The 16,471-nt window shown below is 45.0% G+C and overlaps 1 protein-coding gene and 1 long non-coding RNA gene across 2 annotated transcripts in view; one reads left to right on the top strand and one right to left on the bottom strand.

The window, feature by feature from the left end:
- PLXNA4 (plexin A4) overlaps positions 1-16,471 on the bottom strand; it is a 567,107-nt gene that overhangs the window by 397,672 nt on the left and 152,964 nt on the right. The window lies entirely within an intron of this gene.
- Positions 1,745-5,456, top strand: LOC309378897. The gene is made up of 3 exons (XR_014172266.1): positions 1,745-2,021; positions 3,313-3,336; positions 5,221-5,456. It is a non-coding gene; the product is annotated as an uncharacterized lncRNA (long non-coding RNA).

Raw genomic sequence — 16,471 nt, forward strand, 5'->3', positions numbered from 1 at the left:
CGTGTCACCCACTTGAAAAGTTTGGAAAGGTTTGAAGCAGAGTGTCTTGAGTTGAATTATAACCCCTCAAGACCAAGTTCCTCCATTCATTACCTCTTCTCACTCCACGTCCTAAGGTACGCCTGGCTTTAGCAGAGGCTTCCAAGAAAGTGCCATTCTTGACGAGGGAAGAACTCTTGTGCTCCTGCAAAACTCACTTGTAGCATTTTGCTTTTAAGCAAAATATTTCCCTCTCTTTCTCTGCGTTCTTATTTTACTTCCGGACGTCCCTGCCCAGGAGGCTGAGAGCAGTTAGCAAATGGGAGCCAGGAGAGGAGAACATGCCGAAGAACCAGCTCTCTCCAACCATCCTGATTTGAGAGGTCGGTGCACTTAAGTAGACAAGCTAAACAGCCTGCACCTGCCCTGCTCTTTCACCCCATCGAGGCTGTGGGGTTAGTTCCATGTTAATTGCAGCAAGAGCCGCAGGGCCCCAGCTCCAGCTGCTTGGGTTTTTTATGAAACGGATCGCCGTGTCTTCTTTTCATCTTGAACACTTTTGCCTGGGGTGGCTGCATCTTGGGGGGAATGAAAAGGCGGCGGGGGAGAGGCGGTGGGGGCACAGAGACACACGCAGGGAGGGAAAGGGGCACCAACGCCCCCCGCCCAGGTTGACAAATAAATACGTGGCAATTAGCTAGGGCAATATTAATGAATAATTAACTGCCATGAATAATTGAAGGAGGATTTTGGGCGTTTTGACGTGACGGGGGCGGCAGCTGAATGCTGATGGGCAGGGGGGAGGCTCTTGTCAGTTTCAACACAGGGAAATGCAGGGAAGAGGCGGCAGCTCAAAAGCAGCATTGAAGGAGGTCTCCCAACAGCCCACGATGAAAATATACCAAGGTTTTATAAAGTTAAAGGTAAAGGTCCAGTCGTGGCCGACTCTGGGGTTGCGGTGCTCATCTCACTTTATTGGCCGAGGGAGCCGGCGTACAGCTTCCGGGTCATGTGGCCAGCATGACTAAGCCGCTTCTGGCGAACCAGAGCAGCACACGGAAACACGGTTTACCTTCCCGCCAGAGCGGTACCTATTTATCTACTTGCACTTTGACATGCTTTTGAACTGCTAGGTTGGCAGGAGGAGGGACCCAGAAACAGGAGCTCACCCTGTTGTGGGGATTTGAACCGCTGACCTTCTGATCGGCAAGCCCTAGACTCTGTGGTTTAACCCCCAGTGCCACCTACGTCCCTACCAAGGTTTTTTATATGCGCAGGTAAATCAGTATGTAAAATAATGATTTAGCTCCAGCTGCTAGGTTCTTGCAGAATAATGGAAGAGATGTTTCTGGGTCATCCAGAGGCTACTCTGCCACACTCCAATTACCCCACATGACCTCAAATCTACCCAGGTCAGCCAGAGCAAATAAGTAGGAAAAGACTGATGTATTGGGAGAGCAATTTATTGAAGTGTCACAGGACCCCCGTCCAGAGGGTGTGCGCACCGAACTCCACATTCATTCCAAGAGTGCACATCACCATTGTCTCCTCAAGAGGACCCTGGGTTGTGGGGAACTGTAGCAGTCGGCAACATGGGTCACTTGGATGTCTGAAAGGACAGAGTGATTGCAAAGACCTACAGTAGCTCTGAAGAACACACATGGTGCTTGGACCCTGAGGAGAAACCGTAACTGCTGCACTGGAGATAATCGTAGTGTTAGCCCTACAGGGAATGCCAAGTGTGAGCAAGTGAAAGGGGAGTGGTGTGCCACTTGATGCCCTTGGAGATGCCTCAAAGTCTTGAGCACTTTTGGGAAATGCTTTAATTTCAGGAGTGGGAAGCTGGCAGCAGACCAGCACTGGATCTCATTCATCCAAGCAAATCTGGGTCTGCGTGACACATTAAGACTCCCAAGTTCTTCCTGTACGTGGCATCAATGCAGATGGGAAGTCTGAGAGGGTGTTCTGAAGTTCTACAACTGAAGCATACCAGCTGTAGCTCAGTACACTTTCAGGATGAGAAGAAGACCTGGAAACTATAGGTAAGCCGTTCTGGAATATTTGGAAGAAGATGGTTATATATGAGGATAGACAGAAAGGACAACCAGATTAATATTGAGACTCCTCTCAGAACTCACTTAAAATATACCGTATTTTTCCATGTACAGTGGTACTTCGAGTTGCAAATGCCTCAGGTTACAAACGCTTCAGGTTACAAACTCCACTAACCTGGAAGAGTTACCTCGAGTTGAGAACTTTGCCCCAGGATGAGAACGGAAATCGTGTGCCGGCGGCGCAGCAGCAGCAAGAGGCCCCATTAGCGAAAGCACGCCTCTGGTTAAGAACAGTTTCAGGTTAAGAACGGACCTCCAGAACGAAGGTTTTCCCCCCTAAAAAATAATTTCAAAAATTTGGGGGTGTCTTATACACAGATGCATCTCCCCCCATTTTCTTAAATTGGAGTCCCCCAAAATAGAGGGTGTCTTATACATGGGGGTGTTTTATAGACGGAAAAATGTGATACATCTGCCATACGTTCCACTGCTGTACCTCAGATATTTTTGTAATACAGTGGACGCTCGGGTTGCGAACGTGATCCATGTGGGAGGCACGTTCACAACCGCAGAGTTCACAACCCGCAGTGCCACCTCTGCGCATGCGCAGGTTGTGATTCGGCTTTTTTGCACATGCCCAAAGCACGATTTAGTGCTTCTGAGGGAAAGGCAGGGAAAGGGCTGGGGTGGGAAAAGGGGGGAATTAAATTATTTAAGGGACTAGAGAGGATTAAAAAGAAAGGGGAAATAAAGAAATAAAGAAATGTAACCAGACAATGAGAAGATTGTCCAAGTGCTCCATGTGATCCGGTGCAAAAATGGCCAAGAGGACGTCTCACGTCTGGCCCCTGTATTTAAAGACTCTGACCCCTCCTCCAAATTGGCAACAATCAAAAATCCCCAGCAACCCAATGTTAACCATTTAAAGGCTTGGGTTCCTCATCAAAATTTGCCTAGTCACTGCAGGGTGGCCTGTTTCCCCAACCGCAACACGTGCTCTCTGCTATGGAGAACACGCTTTCTGAGCATGCGCGACCGCCAAAACCCAGAAGTAACCCGTTCCAGTACTTCCGGGTTTCAGCGGGTCCGTAACCCAAAAAAAATGCAACCCCTGAAGCGTCTGTAACCCGAGGTATGACTGTACTCCAAGTTGAATAAATTAAACAAATATGGGGGGGGGGGTCTATGAAACCTGACTTTCCTAATCCTTGCACGTTTCGTCTACTCTTTTACGATGAACAAACAACAACCCACAGTTATCCACTTTATCCTGGTAAAGCAAGGAGCCTTCACCTTTCAGCAGGTAAGCCAAGTGGTCCACATCATTCTGCTCAGCGGCAAGGAACATTCCTCATCAGTTCTGCACATGGTCGGGAATCTATAGACCAAAAAGACGGGGCAAGACACCACTTGGTAAAGGGTTGTCTGTATTCACCCCGAGATGGAAGAGCAGCAAGAAAGGGCCCCTTGCCCTGTAATTAAAAACTGGAATTAAAAGTGTTTGGGGGGAAGTGATGACGGTATCATACAGCAATCTAGCTGAAATGTGATTCCGGGTGCCACTTCCTTTATTAAAGATTCTTACAAAGGCCAAAGAGTCATTCAGGCTGCTTTAATTTCAGCAAAGCCAGGCGCAGCTCTTCTTTAAAGAGCTTTGCATCTCCTACTCGGGCTTGTAAATGGCTCAAAGATATACAACCTGCTTCAGCACTTGAAAAGCTGGAGGGGAAGAGAGTTTGAAGCTGAAAGCTTCCAGTCGTATACGGATACCCTTTGTGCCTTTGTTATGAAAAGTAGAGCTCAGATCTCCAATTATTCTTCTGGATACATTTAATGATATCTCAAGCCAGAATTCTACATGGAGCTCAGAAAAGCCCGCGTTCCAACACTGGAAGGAGCAGCAGAGGTGAATTTTAGTCTTTTGAAAGCAAGGAAGTATTATAGTGGGCTCAGCACTTACGCTCACTTTACTTATGCTATCACAACCTTACGCAGATAAGGGAGTAAATAAATAAACAGAGAGCTAGGGAAACACACCACTCCTCCCTTTCCATGTATTTTCCACACACCCAGCAGCTGTTCCTCGCTTACCGGGCTCTGGGAAGGTTGAGGGAGGGCACTGGAAAGCTCCCAGAGCACCTTGTGCATCCTTCCCAGAGCCCAGTAAGCAGTCCTCAGCCTTGTGGTGGGTAGTTCCAAGGGTTCCTGTCTTTGTGCGCGGTCCCATGGAACCAAACCCTCACAGGTGCGTGTGTGTGTTTTGGCAGAGTGCAAAATCGCCTGGAGAACAAACACAGCCACTTCTGCAGGTCTCAAGTTTTGAAAGCGTGGAGGCTCAGAGCAGGAAGTCTGGAAGTCAGGTATTAGCCCAGGTCCTGACAGCCTCCCCAGTCCACACCACAGCTGTGATGCCCACTTTTTCCCTTTTAGTACAATCCCAGCAAACTATGCAGAATTCAGCGGGCAGTTTCTCCATGAGAAGTCGAGCATATGGCAACACGAGAACGGAGCCTTTTCTGCAGTGGCTCCTCATTTGCGGAATGCTCTCCCCAGAGAGGCTCATCTGGTACCTTTATTATACACCTTTTGGCACCAGGCAAAAGCGTTCCTCTTCAACAAGGTCTTGGACTGATCAACAACCCTTTTAAATGTGTTTGTGTGGGGTGGGGGAGGCGGGTATTGTATTGTTTTTGCTCTTGGTTTTTTTGCATTTTTATCTTGTATTTTTATGCTGTGACCTTCCCCGAGATCCACAAGGGCTGTATACAAATTTAATAAATAATTGTAATAACAATAATAGTAATAATAGTATCTTAAACTACTTTCCACACAAATATTTTTGCCCCCTTTTTAATTCCCCTGGTTTTCCTGATCGCTCTCCTTCAACACAGATCCATTTCAAATCCTCAGCTATTCAGAGTTTCAGATCCCTTGGAATCTGTTGCACACACAGCTGTGCACACAAAGGCATTGGCAAAGATGTTGGGATGAGTGTGCAACATCGTACGCTAAGCAAGGTGTGCAAAGGCCTATCATCAAATGGAAGCACAAAAAGAGGGAGAAGAAAGAATGAAGGAGGGAGAAAGTGAAAGGGAGGAGAAAAATATATAGCTGCCATTTTATCTTGCATACATTTGCACAGCATTTCCTCATATTTCTTTATCTCTATCCTCTTGATTTTTATTAGCTCCTTCTTCCTTGGTTGCTGGGTCCACTAATTATCCAGGTATCGATGTCTGCTTCAGTTTTATCTCTCCGTTTATGTAGTATCTGCCTTTGAGCACTAAATACCGCTGCTCTTTTAATCCAAGCCTATTATTCCTCCTTTATGTTTCCAGAAAGCTGGAGTGTATCCTAATATTAACACTGTGAAAGACCGTTTTCCCTTCTTTCCTAGGACCAGGTTAATTTAGTTGCACCACTTCCCCCAGAACTCACCAATACAGGATAGTCTTGATAATACTGAAATAATAATGAGAGGAAGTATGACGTAGTGGTTAGAGTGTCAGACTAGAATGTGGGAGCCCAGGGTTCAAATCCCCACTTGGCCATGAAGATAACTGGGTGACCTTGGGCCAGTTGCTGCCTCTCAGTCTAATCTCCCTCACCAGGTTGTTGTGGGGATGACCTCCAAACCATTGCAGAAGCTTACGAAAAGCTTGGCCTATCACTCAACATCCCCAAAAAAGTGCTGCACCAACAAGTACAAAATAACCCCTCTGAAGCACCACAAATCCAACTCAGTGGTGTAACATTGCAAAATGTTGATCACTTCTCCTACCCAGGCAGTTATCTTTTCACAAGGGTCAACAATGATGCCAAAATCCAGCACCGCCTGAGCTCTGCAAGTGCGGCTTTCTTCCAATTGAAGCGCAGAGTGTTTGAGGACCGGGATATTCGCAGGGAAACCCAAATGCTTGTTTACAAAGCTATTGTACTACCGACCTTACTGTATGCTTGTGAAACATGGACCACATATAAACACCATCTCCAACTCCTCGAAAGATTCCATCAACGATGTCTCCGAAAAATTTTACGCATCACTTGGGAAGACAGGCGACCTAATATCCGTGTACTGGAAGAAGCAAAGATCACCAGTGTTGAAGAAATGATTCTCCAACATCAACCTCGTTGGACTGGTCATGTTGTGCGGATGCCTGATGATCATCTTCCGAAGCAACTACTCTATTCCAAACTTAAAAGCAGAAAGCGTAATGCTGGTGGTCAACAAAAGAGGTTTAAAGACTTTCTCAAGGCAAATCTTTAAAAATGTAATATAAACGCTGACAACTGGGAAACACTGGCCTGCGAGCGCTCCAGTTGGGGAACCGCCTTTACCAAAGGTGTCATAGGCTTTGAAGACACTCAAACTCAGGACGCAAGGGAGAAACGTACTAAGAGGAAGGCATGCTTGGCAAATCCACACCGTGATCAACTCCCGCCAGGAAACCAATGTCCCCACTGTGGAAGGATGTGTGGATCCAGAATTGGCCTCCACAGTCACTTATGGACTCACTGTTAAGACCGTGTTTATGGAAGACAATCATACTCAGCTATGAGTGATAGAAGAAGAAGGAGGAGGAGGAGGAGGAGGAGGAGGAGGAGGAGGAGGAGGAGGAGGAAGAGGAGGAGGAGGAGGGGATTAAACGAGAAGCAGGAAAACCAGACATGCAACCTTGAGCTCTTTGCAGAAAAAGGTGGGGTACAAATGTTGTTGTTGTTCCTCACTTCTAATATCTATGGACTGTTAAAATTAAGAAGTGAGGAACACTGCGAGGAGGCTGAGAGGAGATATGATAGCCATCTTCAAATATTTGAAGGGCTGCCACATGAAAGATGGAGCAAGCTTGTTTTCTCCTGCTCTGGAGGGCAGGACCCGAACCAATGGCTTTAAGTTATAAGAAAGGAGATTCCAACTAAACACCAGGAAGAACTTTATGACAGTAAGAGCTGTTCAACAGTGGAACAAGACTCCTTTGGGAGGTGGTGGACTCTCCCTCACTGGAGGTTTTGAAGCAGAGGCTGGATGGCCATCTGTCATGGATGCTTCAGCTGAGATTCCTGCATTGGACTAGAGGACCCTTGGGGTCTCTTCCCTACGGTCCTATGATTCTATCTGTTCTAGATGCACACATGCTACCAGTCCAGGTTCAAGGCTCTTCTTGTGTTGATATACAAAGCCCTGTACAAGCTTGGGCCCAGGGCATCTTAAGGACCACCTGAGTCCTTATATTAGAGCTTGATCACTGAGATAATCTGGAGGAGGGCTGTTAGTTGCCGCCTTTACTGTTACAAAAGTACAGCTGCCCTCAGCTAGAAGCAGGGAGCTTAGTTCCACTGGTCTCATGCTGTTGAACGCTAGTCCAGCAGAGATTTGGCAGGCATCCTTGCTGTTGACTTTCAGATGTCTCTTGAAGGCCTTTTTTTATGCCAGGCCTTTGCAGCTGCTTAAATTGATCAGCCACTTTAATGATCTGTATTGTTTCCAATGGTGTTTTGTTCTTTATAGATGTACCCTGCCCTCGTGTTTTATGATATAGCACCAGACCCTTTGCCAGACCTACCCTGCAGTACAAAGATATCTGCAAACGAAGGCTATCAACATCAACTCCGCCATGTGGGATTGCCTTGCAGACAACCGCAGTGCTTAGAGACAGACAGACAGCAAGCATACCCTCCAACATTTCTCCAGTGAAAAGAGGGATGTCGTATTCCTTTATCAACATCATCATCATTTCAACATATATTAAAAACATAATAAAACATTAAACATTTAAAAACTTCCCTATGCAGGGCTGCCTTCAGATGTCTTCTAAAGGTTGTATACATCCTTAGCTCCTTGGCTCAGGGGTCCAACATTTCTCATATAAAAATGGGGGTGTCCTATTCAATAATAATACTAACAACCAACAACAACAACAACAATTTATACCCCACCCATCTGACTGGGTTGCCCCAGCCACTCTGGGCAGCTTCCATCAAATGTAAAAACATAAAAATGTCCCCTTCAGATGGCTCGGGGGTGGCATAACTCCATACCCTCCAACATTTCTCTGATGAAAATAGGGACGTCCTAAGGAAAAGCGGGACATTCAGGGATCAAATCAGAAACTGGGGCGGCTTCTGTAAATCCAGGAAAATAGGGACATTTGGAAGGTCTGCTATTTCTCCATGCCCTGACTTCCCAGGAATACACAGGGCCATCATCCACATTTCTCATAGCTGCAGGTATGCTGCTCAGTAAAAGCGACAGTAGGAGCACATCGACATACCTGTGCCCACGATGGGGAATGCTGCATATTCTGAAAACAGAAGCAATGGGAAGAATTCTGAGCGGTAGACACAGGTTCAAGCACCCCACCAGCACCACCCAGCGCCTTTGTTTTGAGCTGCTGTAATGTCCTTGGTGATACTTGTGTTTTGATGCTCTCTTGAACTGCAGGAGACAATAGTATCTTTGCCAACACAGCACACACTCCAGGGGAGAGAGGAGCAGAAAGAAAGAAAGAAAGAAAGAAAGAAAGAAAGAAAGAAAGAAAGAAAGAAAGAAAGAAAGAAAGAGAAGTAATCACACCATCCAGAAGCCACTTACAACACATCACTTGGCATTTTAATTCCGGCAATCTTCCATGAAAGGTAACGCTGTTATTAAGGTTTCCACCACGCAGGCCAATGTCTTTTAAATATAATAAGATCTTCCTCGGAGGAGATTATACGGTGCTGATAACTATCTGAAGACACATTGAGCTTTAGCAGATGGATTAATTTCTGTTTACATTATGATGTGAGCGGCCCGAGAGGGGTGCCTCCTTCTTAGCTTTAATGCCTAAAAAGCTTGCCACGTTTTATTCCCGCAGCGGCAACCGCTGGGGAGGAATAAGCTCCCGAAGGTTTCTGAGGAGGGGGCTCTCTGCAGGGGTGCGGCAGATCATAGAGCGCAGCTCCAAACAAGAACCAAAATGTCTTGTAAGCGCTGCTCAGCAGCTGTCACCTTCTCACAGCAGAGGTGGGTCGCGTCAGGGCTCAGAGCCCACAACAGCGGGACTCTAACCCAGGAAAGTGGAGCGTTGGCGGAGGGCGGAAGGAAATCCAGGAGACATTCAGCCTAGGGCCTGCCATGGACTGCTGGTTCACGCATCCATGCTCTCAACTAACTGCCATGTGGCTTCCGCTTCTGAACGAGCCTTCGCAGATTGAACACGCCAGGCAAGAACTGAGACGCAAGTGTCTGTAACAACATTTGCTCGCCTTTATCTCTTGCTACCAATGCAGAATTACTGCTAGGCCCATCGTTAGAGAGGCAACTGTCACGTGCGCAAGAATGTGACCTAACCACAAGACTGGTGAGGGGAGACATTCCATCAAGCAAGGCCTCTTTCCACCTGCCTTGCCCCGCCCTCTTGTCTCTTCTCAATTTGTATTGTATTGCTGGCATTTTGTGCATCTTAAAAAGCAGAGACATCACCTTGCCAACAAAGATCCGTATAGTTAAAGCCATGGTTTTTCCAGTAGTGATGTATGGAAGTGAGAGCTGGACCATAAAGAAGGCTGATCGCCGAAGAAGTGATGCTTTTGAATTCTGGTGCTGGAGGAGACTCTTGAGAGTCCCATGGACTGCAAGAAGATCAAACCTATCCATTCTGAAGGAAATCAACCCTGAGTGCTCATTGGAAGGACAGATCCTGAAGCTGAGGCTCCAATACTTTGGCCACCTCATGAGAAGAGAAGACTCCCTGGAAAAGACCCTGATGTTGGGAAAGATGGAGGCACAAGGAGAAGGGGACGACAGAGGACGAGATGGTTGGACAGTGTTCTTGAAGCTACCAGCATGAGTTTGACCAAACTGCGGGAGGCAGTGTTAGACAGGAGTGCCTGGTATGCTTTGGTCCATGGGGTCACGAAGAGTTGGACACGACTAAACAACTAAACAACAACAACATGCACTGTGGCTTGCCGTTGTTTTATTGATTGTAGTTTCAAAATTATTTATTGTAATTGTTAAGAGTGGGTTTCTGTTTAATTTTCATATGCTGATATTATTATTCTATACTATTCTAATAATTGTTGAATGTTACTTTATTTGATGTACATTGCTTATTTTAAAGCTGTTTTTTAAAATCATATTTTTGTATTGCATTAAATTGTTATAAGGTGTACATTCTTTGTTTCTTCAGCTTGTAAACCGCCTTGAGTATTGTAAGATAGAAAGGCGGTATACAAATTAAAAGTGATGATGATGATGATGGTAAGGACCAGTTAAAAGGGAACCTAACTGGCTGAAGGTTGAAGTGAAAAACAGCTCCATATAAGGTGCAATGAGAGTTGTGACACATGCAACGAAAATGGGTTGAGTAAACGTTATTTCATCAACTGTGGTGGGATGAGAGATGAAGTGCTGGAGAGCAGTAGGTGGTCGGGTAGAGGCTGAACAGCTGAAATGACATATATTTGCCTATATAGCCTGTGTCCTGATGGAAATGCTCTTGCAGATGCTTTGGACTCTGTCCTATAATGCATTACTGAATAAAGTCTGGAAGATCAAGAATTTGTTTTTTGTTTTTTTATAGTTTTTATTAAGTACAAATTAGAAAACATACATATTTACAACAAAAGAAAATACAAAAGAAAAAGGAAATACATATAACCAAGGAAAAAAATAGAGAGTGTTGTTTTTTAAAAGACTTCCACTGTTTGCCTCACGCGTTTTTAATAATCAGTTCATCAAATCCTCTGTTCTTCATATTTTCCCTTTGGATTTTCTTAATGTCTCACTTTGTGTTTTTTATATTACGCACAAGGATTATTCTAAACACAACCAGATTTTTATAGTCGAGCCCTGGTTTTGTAAATAATCATTTAAGAGCTCCCATTGCTTCATAACCATGGTTTTGGATTTTCTCCTTATTATATCCGTCAGTTTTGCTAGTTCCAGGTACTCGCAAAGTTTCCCCAACCATTCTCTTTTTGTTGGGATGCTGTCTTCATTCCAATAGCTAGAGGATCAAGAATTTGGTTTGAGCTTCCCTACTTAAACCCTCAAGAGGAATTCCTCCCCTCGCTCTGTGTCCCCTTGCCTCTGCCATTCTTATCCAGCTCATCCGGCCCACTTCAAAGCTCTTTCTCTCCACTCTCAGTGTTCCTGGTGAACTTTACCTATGCCCTCACAATTATTGGCAGATGAGAAAGGTACCAGGTTCAGTCCCTTTAAGAACCTCGCTCTTGAATTGCTCTCTCCCTCCCTCTCAAAAAGGTGAGCAAAGAAGCTGAAATTAAACCCAGAGAATATTTAAAGTGACCTGCCCAAGGCCACATGATGGGCCCAGGGGAAATGTGGAGTTTAAGTCTAGGTCCCTTGGACCTATATATCCAGCCACTATGCCACATAGTCCCTCTGGTTTTAAAGGGACTAATAGCCATGGGGTCCGATCAGGATCTACCAAGTGACCCCTTTAATTGGAATTTTCAGCCAAAGAGGCTCGTTATCTCACGTTCGTTCTGGAAATGAATGCAGAAAAGGGGAAACAATGCATCACTTTCAATTAAGGCTGTCAAGTGATTAAAACCGTTTTAGTCCATTAATGAAGCGGCTGGTAATTGATGAATTGATCAATTCATCAACATTTTTTTTTAAAAAAAGAAAATCATGACTACAGAATTTTAATGCACTTCCAGAGGGTCTGTTCAATAGACCCCTGTACACCAAGGAATCCATTGGATCTTCCAAACAGAAACACACCTTTTAACCTCTGTTAAAGCTTTCAAATCATGGCAGGGACAGCTGAAAATGAAGGGCACACAAGGAGGATCAGGTAAACCTTCCATGCCGAAATAAAATCTTCATCTCAAAGGAAGCAGGGCATATCACGACAATTCAGAGCTCAGCTGTCACCTATTTGGAAAACCTGCGTCAATTAATCATGTGAGTTTTACTTGATTAATCAATCAATTGATGGATTAAATCTGCCTAAATTGGGAGGGGGTATTCCAAAAGAAGAGAAGCCCTATTCCACTGACGCACACATCTGTCAAAGTAAGGATCATCTTATTTGTTTGTTTATTATTTAATTTGAAAAATTATAAACTGCGCTTTCATGCAAAATATCATATCAAGCTAAAAACACAGTTTGATAAGCAGAAACATCAGTGAGAGCTGGTTGGCAAAGTATCTCAGGTCTGAAAGTCCTATCTGAATACTAGGGTTTTTAGAAAGTGTCAAGCCTCTAGTGGCAAGGAGTTCCACAGGGCAATCAAGGCTCTGCCCTACGTAAAAGGCCAGCCAGACCTCAGAGCCATGTGGAACTACATGGGAAGGAAGGTCTGTTTTTAAAAAGAAAAAGCTAAGGATGGCGGCAAGTGCCTGTGTTGAAAACAATTTGTTTTTAATCTTCTGCCCAGTTGATTGGGGGCAACGTTTTACTAAGTCAAAATGATTTAAATCTGATTAATTTAACCACTTAATTAGCTAAAAGTTTGCAGCTCTGTTACTGCTAGTTAATTCAGGCTTGTAAATAACCTAGTCACCAGTGGTGAATTAATTCTTAATTCTTTTGTTTTATTATTGGTTTTAAAAACAAGAATAATTTTTTTAAATCTTGAAAAAGATTATTTTAAAAAACTCTTCTTTTAAAGACTTTTTTAGGGCAATTTTTTAGGTCAGTGAGGCTGAGAGACTTCAGAGAAGTGTGACTGGCCCAAGGTCACCCAGCAGCTGCATATGGAGGAGCTCCAAACTAGGAAGTCCCAAACCTGGCAACTTTTCTTCATAGTAGAATCGTTCCATCCCCTTGATTGTTTTCGCTGCCCTTTTCTGAACCTGAAGTACTGTAGACAGGTACTGGCGAGTCTTCCAGCTGTGACTCGCTGGGCTTCGACCCATGTGAATAATGGCTTCATTTATTGCAAATTCTCTATTCATTTTGCTTCAATTAAGTGACCGGACGAAATCAATCACGCCCTCTTCTGTGAACACTAAATATTCCAAAGGGAAATATCCATCATGCCCCAAAGCTGGCAACCTAGAATCATAGAATCATAGAGTTGGAAGAGACCACAAGGGCCATCGAGTCCAACCCCCTGCCAAGCAGGAATCAAGTCCAACCTCTCTCTCTCTCTCTCTTTGGGCATCTGAATAAAAGACAAAGTGCAGAAGGTAAGTTCAAAAGTGGCTGGAGGGGAGAAAGACGAGTGTTTGAGGCTCAAAGGGAGAGTGGCAGATATGATCAAACAATTCTTCCTGGGAGAGGGAAGAGTTATCACCTTCTACAGGAGAGGGGGGGGGGAGAGAGAGAGAATTTTCAGTTTAACACAGATCTAGCCTCCAGCCTAATTATGTATCAGAAATCAATATGCACTTGAAAGGGAAATCCTACGACTTTCATGGCTGAAATATAGGATGGGTTACTTCTGAGGCTGTGTGTATGCCATGGTAATACAGGAGTATGGAAAAGCTGCAAAATGTGTCACTGAGTGCAGACTACAGCTTCCTGAAAATCTTAGAGACCCCAAGTTTCTAGACCTCATGGTTGCAAAGATATGTTTCAAAGGGTGTGGGCCACGCCTGGTGAAATCACAGAAGGCACAGCGGAGGCTAAGATCTGAGATGTGAGACTTCAGTGCTCCGTTCAATTACTTGCCGCTCCGCGTGACTACCCCAAGGAAAATGAATTATGCAAAAGGGTCAACGTTGCAGGATAAACTGTGCAGAATGTGTTTTCACTTTCCACAACTCGTAAAAGTCACAGAAAGCAGCTTTTTGAAAACAACAAAAACAGAGGATGCAAAGTTAGGCGTGAGAGAGAAACTTGATTCAGCTTCCACTTAAAGGCCAACCTACCTAACACACACTTTCAAAAAATAAATAAATATACAAATCAAGCATGCAGCCATCCTTCAAAAGTCACACTTCTCTGAATTTTGCAGAGCAGTTCTCCACCCAAGTAATGCGTACAAAAATGCACATACAAGTGTGCCTATAAATGCATATAAGTGAAAATAGCATGCAAAGAGTATGTTATATAGCTATTTTTACTGAAAAAATTATTGATTTTTTTTTTGTAAATCACTTTGAGGTTTGTTTTTGTATAATCAAGCAGTATATAAATTTCATGATATTATATTTGGGAAAACTGCTTTGCAAAAATGTGTAAATTAAGCCGAAATTGCATGGGGGGCGGGATGTGCATATTGGGTGAAATTCATACAAAAGTACTGGCAGGTTTTCCTTTTTGCTGTTTCATTCTCTTTGCAAACTGCATTGAGGTTTTTTTTTGTGGAGGGTTTTTACAATCAAGTGGTGCATACATTTTTAGGCAATGAATAAAGTAAACAAATGACCAGTTCTGATTGGCTGTAGGGGGTTATGATATTATCCTATTCACAACATTGGTTGGCACACCCACACATTCAATAAGAAAATGAAGAAGGGGAGGGGGAATGGGGCAGGAGCAGCAGTACCTATTTAAAGTAAAAAGCTGAACATTTTCACCCAGTAAGAATTGCTATTTTGAACGTCAGAATCGAAAGTGAATATTTAGTCCAGCAGCCCCACTTTTAAATAAACATGCATCACGCCGGTCTGCTTGTTTTGCAAAAGTGCTTTACAATCTTCCTTTTGCTTTCCCCATAGCAAAAGCTGTTGTTGGCATAGCAATATGAATCCATCTATAAGTTTAGCTCATCCGTGAATGAAAGAGAAACAAAGGCGTCAATGGGATTCAGGGACAGGGCAGAGACTTCTATTAATTCTGTTTTGCTTCCTTGAACTGCCCAGAAGCCACACAGCCTGGCAACGTGCCCCAGTCTTTCTTTCGGACGCGAACAACCACACGCTCCTCTTCTTGAGCTGCCGGCCAGACACTCCCCCCTCCCTCCCCTTCCTTGGGAAAAGTGGAGGAAAGAGCCACCGCTTATACCACTTCCTAAATTATTAAATGCCACAAACTTGGGCCAGACATGAATATTTCATCGGCAGTTTAGATGCCTGATCAGAGATGCCGGCTGCAGAGGCAGCCAGGAAATGAAAAATCTCCTGCAGTGATGAGTCCATGTCTTGCAGGGATTCTTTCCACATCCTGGGTGCCCTCACCCACCCACCACCCTGAATAAAAACTGGGGTTTCGCTGACATCTCTGATGTAACCGCCACCTTGCTTTGTTACTGAGCTACACACACCAATCACCACTATTTCCGCAGCACTTTTGATATGACAACCCTCTAAGGCAGCGGTTCTCAACCTGTGGGTCCCCAGATGTTGGTGGACTACAACTCCCATCATCCCTGAGCTCTGGCCTTGCTAGCTAGGGGTGATGGGAGTTGTAGTTCAACAACATCTGGGAACCCAACAGGTTGAGCAAGGCTGCTCTAAGGTATGGCAGCGAGTGCTTTGCCCCACAGTTGGACTGGACGGTTAAACTAGAGTTTGTAGCACCCAGCCACTGCACTAAGTATGGTGACCGACCTGGTTCTTCCAGAGAGTAGGGTTCAAGTGCCAAGAAAGGAGATTCTGACTAAACACCAGGAAGAACTTTCTGATGGTAAGAGGAACGGACTCCCTCGGAAGGTGGTGGTCTCGCCTTCCTCTGCGGTTTTTAAAGAGATGTTGGACAGCCATCAGTCAAAGATGCTTTAGCTGTGATTCCTGCAAAGTTCTGGGATTTTAAGACTCCCATCAGCACCAGTCAGAATAACCAGTCATCAGGGAAGGTCCGACTTGTAGTCATAGAATCATAGAGTTGGAAGAGAGTCATCTAGCCCAACTCTCTGCAATGCAGGCATATTTTGCCCAACGTGGGGCTTGAACCTGTGACCCTGAGATAAAGAGTCCCATGCTCTCTACCAACTGAGATAGTCCAGCAGCATCCAACAGCCCACAGGTGCCCCATACTAAAATAGCTCCCTCTCCGGCCCTTTTGGAAGTCTAGGTAAAGGTAAAGGGACCCCTGACCATTAGGTCCAGTCGTGGCCGACTCTGGGGTTGCGGCGCTCGTCTCGCTTTATTGGCCGAGGGAGCCTGCATACAGCTTCTGGGTCATGTGGCCAGCATGACTAAGCCACTTCTGGTGAACCAGAGCAGTGCAAGGAAAACACTGTTTATCTTCCCGCTGGAGTGGTACCTATTTATCTACTTGCACTTTGATGTGCTTTCAAACTGCTAGGTTGGCAGGAGCTGGGACTGAACAACAGGAGCTCACCCCGTCGTGGGGATTCGAACCACCGACCTTCTGATTGGCAAGCCCTAGGCTCTGCGGTTTAGGCCGCAGCGCCACCTGTGCTAATAGCAATTAATAAAATTTGCAAGCATGGAACGCCATGCAAGATCTTGCCTAATCCAGTTCCCTCATGTATCCAGTGTGCATATGGGTCACTGGTGAACAGTGTTACAGGTGCAGGGAGGCCCCATACAATCAAGGGGGGAGTGCTAACTGGCAATGCTTCACTCA

This window comes from Podarcis melisellensis (genome assembly GCF_964234715.1).
Source record: "Podarcis melisellensis genome assembly, chromosome: 10".
NCBI classification, from domain to species: domain Eukaryota; kingdom Metazoa; phylum Chordata; class Lepidosauria; order Squamata; family Lacertidae; genus Podarcis; species Podarcis melisellensis.